Here is a 6,859-nt window from a genome sequence, read left to right as displayed (position 1 = left end):
TCAATATAGAAAGGACTGTCACAAACTTAGAAGGATTAGCAAACAGAAAATAGACCTTTGCCACCAATGTTTTAAAAAGGAAAATCATAAAAATTCAGTGAACAGTGAAAACAGCAATGAAAAAAATTAATTTATAACTAAAAAGCCAACCAAAATGGAGCAGGAATGGAATATAATAAACTAAGGCAACAACCAGAAAAGAGACAAGGAAAGATTGTACAATAAAGAATTAATCCAACAAGAGAACATAACATAATAAACATCTGTGCAAACAATGAAAGAGCTCTAAAAGACACAAACCTAACTTTAATAGAATTGAACAGAGAAACTGACAACTCCATAATAATAATAGGAGACTGTAATACACCACTTTTGAGAATGAACAGAACAGCCAAAAAGAAAATCACCAATAACACAGAAGAGCTAAATAACACAATCAACTAGTTTAACCTCACAGACATTTACGAAACACTCGAGGCAACAGCAGCATAAGACATAGTCTTTTCCACTGCTTATGCACAGTCTCCAGAATACATCCTATGCAAGGTCACAAGGGAACATGAATAAATTAAAAATATCAAAATACTAAGAAGTCACAATATAAAGTTGGAAATGAAAAGCAGGAAGATCAAAGAAAACTATCAAATACATAGAAACTGAATAACATCCTCTTTAAAAACTACTGGGTAGGACCCATTGAGAGACTGGACATGCCTGTGTTCATGTAGCCATGGTGGCCAGGGGCTGTGTACATCATGTTACCATGGGGAGGGGTCTGCATTGGCTGTTGGGCATAGGGCTGGCTCCCCATCATGCCCATCTGCATCTGCACAGGGTACTGGGTGGTCTGATTCATGTAGCCATGCTTGCTGTGGTAGCTACTGTTCATCATCGGCTGGGACATGCCGTACCCGTTCATGGCATTGAGGCTGTTCATGTTCACTGAGTTGACATTATACGCTGGGGCTGGCATCAAGTTCACACTCGTGTTCATGCCTCTGCATGGTTAGAGTCCGTGCAGGACCCTGCATGGCTACGGTCTGGGAGCGACCATAGATTTGTGACTGATGGGTGGCAGCCACTGGTGACAGAGATGCCGACTTGGTTCTCATGGAGATGTGGCCCTTGCTGGCGATCTGGGTTTGCAGTCGTTGGCTGTGGGAGATGCCAAAATTTGATGCAGCCAGGTTCCGCTGCAGAAGGGGTGGCGGCAGATTCATTGGAGAAGGAGTCAGGTTTGGGGGGTGGGGTCATGGTTGCTTGTGCTTGAGGCTCCCCAGGGACAGAGTATGGCGACTGAGAAAGCTGAACAAGCCCTGTGTTGCTTAATGGCGTGTCCACTCCATGTAAATGCCGTTAGGCTTTCAGTTACTGTATATTTTGTTTAAGGTGACACTTGAGCATGCCGCTAATGTCTTTGTTAGTGACAGTGGGTCTTGGAGTACTGTACAAGTGTTGTGCTAACAGTAAGCCATTTCTTAAGGGTTTTTTTGCCTTGATTAGGGTGCCCTGCTTTGAGAGTGTGAAAAAAAAGAACAAAACTATATTGTTGTTAATTATAAAACTGTAAAGAGCTATAATAGCTATTCCCATTTGATTAGTCAGAGGGGTTTTATTGCTAAACGTTTTTGGTGACAGATTTTTTTGGGGGGGAAAAGGCAGCTTTCTGTTTTATAAATGTAGACTTCTGTTTATTGAATGAAGCATATCTCAGTGTTTATATGTCAGGTTTTGAAACATTTCAGATATGTCCAAATACTTGGCAGCATTTAAAAAAATAGTGAATTTGGTATAAAGTTGCTATTTTATGGAAATGCCTCTAACTTTACATTTTCATTCCATCTGTAGATTTTTCTTTCTTTATAAAATAGTGGAGTTATTTCTTAAGGAAAAATAGAAAAGTAGCTTCTGAATAGCTCAAACTAAGCTTTCAAATCACATGTAAGAAAAGCAAAAAGGTTATTTGTGTCTGTTTATATTGCTTCCTTTTTTGTAACCTTTGCACCTGTAATCCTTGTATTAAATAGCCAGTGACACTCTTGTATTTATCTGTTCTCTTTTTACTCAGTCACTTAAAAAAACACACAGAAACAAAAACAAAAAAGTTGTACATTTTAACATAAAATAAATTATGATAAGCCAAAGAAAACACACACTACTGGGTAACTGAATAAATTATATATATATATATGTATGTATATATATATATATATATATATATATATATATATATATATATATATGAGTCAAACAAGAATGAAAATACAACATGCCAAAATCTTTGTGACACAGCAAAAACAGTACTCAGAGGACAATTCCTACTAGTAAATACACACATCAAAAAGAAGAAAGGACCAAACTCAGTGCCTAAACCCAATATCTGCAACCATTTGAAAAACAGCAGCAAATTAAGCATATGTATAGTCAGTAAATAAAAATATAGCAAAGATTCAAGCAGACATAAAATGGAGAAAAAGGTAAAGTGTTAGCAAGACTAGAAGTAGGTCTGTTTAAAGAATAAAATTGGTAAACCATTGGCAAGAAAGTAAGAAGATGCAAATAATATGTATATGAAATTAAATGGGCGATGTCATGACAGAATTAACTGAAATAAAAGGATAATAACAGAATTCTATGAATAAATATACTCCAGTAAATTTGAAACCCTAGAAGAAATGGACATTTTTCTAGAAACACTACCTATCCAAATGAAAAGACATTAAGGTAGAAATTTTTAGCAGATTTATCACCAAGGCAAAAATTGAACAGGTCACTAAAAATGCAACCCAAAATAGTTCTGCACCACGTGACTTCACTGTCAGATCCGATTGGTCAGAGAAGTGCTGACTTCAATTCTACTCAAACTACTCCAAAATACAGAAAAGGGGGGAATATTCCAGAATTCATTTTATTAAGCTAAAACCAAAGCCAGGCAGATACTACGAAAACAGAAACTTATATTATCAATAGCCTTCATGCAAAAATACATACAAGCAAAAAAATTCAAAAAAGTGATTACTCAATAGTAGCCAACAAAAATGAAAAAAAAAAAACACAATGAGTGCAATTCGTATCACTAACTCAGAGTAGGAAACCAAAGCAGACCAATAACAAAACAAGAAATAGAGGTGATCACGAAATTTCCAGAGAAGAAAAGTGTAAGATGAGATCGTTTCATGGGGGAATGCTACCAAGTATTCAAAGAAGGGCTGCCACCAGTTCCACACTGCCTATTCAAAAATATAGAAAGCGACAGAACTCTCAAATTCATTCTATGAAATGAGCATAATCCTGATATAAAAACCAGGCAAAGATCTTACAAAGACAGAAAACTACATACCAGTATCCCTTATGAACATCGATGCAAAAATTGTCAACAAAATTCTGGCCAATAGGTTCCAATAATATATAAAAACATTAATTCATCGTGACAAAGTAGGATTGATAGTAAGGATGCAAGGATGGTACAGCATTTGAAAAATATCATTGTAATCCACCACATAAGACAAAAAAGAAGCAGATCATATAAATATGTGCAGAAGAGCATTGGACACCAACAACCTTTTTTGCATATAACATGCATTTAATAAATGATGGTTTCTAGAGTCCTGTTTACCATTTCAAAATGCAGTCATTTGGGAAATTCTGTGTATTATTTTAAAATATTCTTTGTCCAGGAATAGGTGTTATTATTACTTTTGTGATAAGATTCTTGTCATGCTTTCTTCATCTGTTATATGTTGAAGTAAAACTTACATCTATTAAAAATTGAAACCATACATTAGTCTTCAGTGCATAAGAAAATTGTTTTTGTGGTTTCCATCTCTCTCTAGTGGCTTGAAAAATCCAAATTGCTCTTTTTATTGTGATTTTTCTTGAAGGATTTAAAATAATAGGTGTCAGCATCCACATCACTCTTAAAATTCTCAATTCTCCTCTTTCCTAATTTTCTGGTTAGCCACCCAGTCAAGGTTGGCATGTATTGGCCCAAGTATGTAATAAACAAACGGGTGATCAGAGATTCAGGTATCTTTCAAATCATTGGCCATACTGATTAAAATCAATTGGGCAAAATGACCGGTTGCCATCTTGAAGGGCTGGTCTCCATCATTACCTAAAGGCTTCATGACTTCTTCAGTTCATTCATCACAATATTTGACTTCAGTATTGGTCCTGGGTAAATGGTAAAAATGATAATACTGAGATATGTAGCAAGTTCAGAGGCTATTAAAAATAAAAAACCCGAAGAGCATGCTTGCTGCTCAGACACTATACCCATTATGCTATTGACAGTGACAATCTTGCCATGCTTCCTCTCGATCATGTGAGGCAGAACACATTTTGTCAAGGACACGGTCCCTAGTTAGTTAAGTGTCATGAGCTCTCTGTAGACATGCAGGCTGGTGTTCATGGACAAAGGACGTTGGAATCATCCAACATTGTTGACCAGAATGTCAATTTTACCAAACTCCTGGAGAACAGCCTTGGTGGCCACTTCATGGGATTTTATGTTCATTAGGTCAAGGGGCAAAATAAGTACATCTTTTCCTTTTAAATTGCCATTCTCAAGACATTTTTGTTTCACCCCTTCAGCTTGTCCATTTTTCTGGTGGGTATCACAAGAGAAACTCCTAGTTTAGATAGCTGGTAAGCCAACTCCTCACCAGTTACACTTGATACCCCGGGAACCCACACCGTCATATCAATCAGCTCCCATTCTGGGTGTTGCCCTTGCACTCAGCCCACATTAGGCTCAGGTCACTGCCTGCCCACAGGAAGCATAGCAAGTGCACCACAACCAGAGCAGAGTGACCAAAGCTAGCCCAAACTCTCAGAACATTGCAGCAATGCTCACTCAGCTCCGCCACACGACCCAACACACATTTCTGATTAAAACACTCAATAAAAAAGGAATTGAAGGAAAATTCATCAACATAATAATGACCACATACAAAAATCCTAGGGCCAATACCATTCATGGGGAAAAACTGAAACATTTTGCATGAGAATGGGAAATAGACAAGGACACCCTCTAGCACTACTCTTCTTTAACCTCATGTTCAAAGTCTTAGCCAGAACAATTAGAAAACAAAAACAATCAATGTAACTTGGCTAAGAAAAAGTGAAGGTCTCACCATTTTCAGACAATATAATTTTATAGAACCCCCAACTCCACAAAAAGACTGTTGGAAACAATTAGCCCTTAAGGGATTTGGTAAAATAGCAGGATAAAAAATTAACAAGCAGCGAAATCAATTGGATTTCTATATACTAGTGAAAAGAGCTCAAAAAAGACATCAAGGAAATAATACCACTTATAAAAGTCATCAAAAAATGAAATACTTTGGAATAAACCTAACCAAAAACCAAAAATTCTGTACAAAATAGCTACAAGAAACCAAAAGAACCCTACACATATGGAAAAATATCTCTTGTTCTTGGATAGGAACCCTCAATATTGTGAAAATGTCAATACTATGTATGATAATCTACAAATACGATGCAAAGCCAATCCAACCCCCAATTTCATTCTTTATATAAATGGCGAAACTAATGACCAAATTCATATACAGAGGGATGGGACCCAGGATAAAAAACACCTCACAAAGTCGTAGACCTTACACTACTCAACTTCAAAACCTATTAAAAAGCCACAAAGTCAACACAACCTGGCAAAATGACAGATACATAGACCAATGGAATAGAAAAGAAAACCCAGAAATAAAATCATCCTTCTACAGACAACTGATTTTCAAAAAAAAGACCAAAATCCTTAAGTGGGAAAAGGACACTCTCTACCACAAATGGTGTTGCATAAATTGGATCTCCATGTGCAGAAGAACGAAACCGGACTCATACCTCACTCCATACACAAAAATGAACTCAAGATGGATTAAAAACTGAAATGTAAACCGCAGAGGTAACAGAATCATCAATGAGAAAACTGGGACAAACTTAAGGGCTCTATGACAGAGTACCAAGTATAGTAAAGGAAGCACACACAGTGGAAGTCAAAATAAAGGAGTGGGACCTGTTAAAAACCCCTCTGCACATCAAAAGACATTATCAAAAGAGTAAAATGTGAGTCTATGGACTGGGAAAAAATCTATAGCAATGACACAATAGACAAGGAACTAAAATCGATAGAACTCTGCAACACCTCAATAAGAAAAACTAATAAGTGAGACCCAACACATAATCAGACCTACTCTGAATCCCTCTCCAAGAAATAGCGGAAATTTTATGGTAGTCTGAGAAGTTCAAGTCCCTGTTAATTATATTTCAGCACTGCAGAGGGAGCAATTGACAACAAAAGATCCCAAAAATCAAAAGTGTGAATTTTGTGCTGCCAAGCAGGATGCCTCTGATTCAAGTTGTTCTGCCCTGTCCCAATGTTTCTGGACCTTAGTAGTAAGCTGATCACCATCTACTTCCCTCCCAACACAATTGACCCACTTCCCCAACTGGGGAGAGGTTAAGTCAGACCTGGACTGGAAGTATGCAGAGGGTTCCTGGGACTGAGGTATTCTAGACTGAGGCATTCTAGACGGGCTCATTGCCTATCAGCCGGATAAGAAAAAAATAGGTCTGCTTTGCACTGACTTCCGGCATCTGGCTTGAATTTGGGGGAATGGATTGTGGCAGAACTCCTTCAATGCCATCTGAAGATTAACCAACCCTGGGCAGGTGCAGAATTGAAAAGACTTGCATTAGGGGAGACACTCAGCTCAGTGGTGAGTCCTCAGGCCCAGGATCCAAAGTGTTGTCACTTGCCTGGCTCTCTGGCCCACGCAAAATAGAAACTGGGCCCAGCACTGACATACAATCTTCAGAATGTTGTGTTCTAAATAGTTCATTC

General features: G+C 37.6%; 1 pseudogene; it reads right to left on the bottom strand.

Annotated features, from left to right (window-relative positions):
* Positions 1-3,829: 3,829 nt before the first annotated feature.
* LOC142436714 (dehydrogenase/reductase SDR family member 7 pseudogene) lies at positions 3,830-4,997 on the bottom strand (annotated as a pseudogene).
* Positions 4,998-6,859: the final 1,862 nt, after the last annotated feature.

Source organism: Tenrec ecaudatus, unplaced genomic scaffold (genome assembly GCF_050624435.1).
Source record: "Tenrec ecaudatus isolate mTenEca1 unplaced genomic scaffold, mTenEca1.hap1 Scaffold_548, whole genome shotgun sequence".
Lineage (NCBI taxonomy): Eukaryota > Metazoa > Chordata > Mammalia > Afrosoricida > Tenrecidae > Tenrec > Tenrec ecaudatus.
The sequence above is the reverse complement of the archived record's forward strand: the minus strand, read 5'-3'. Positions and strand labels throughout refer to the sequence as shown.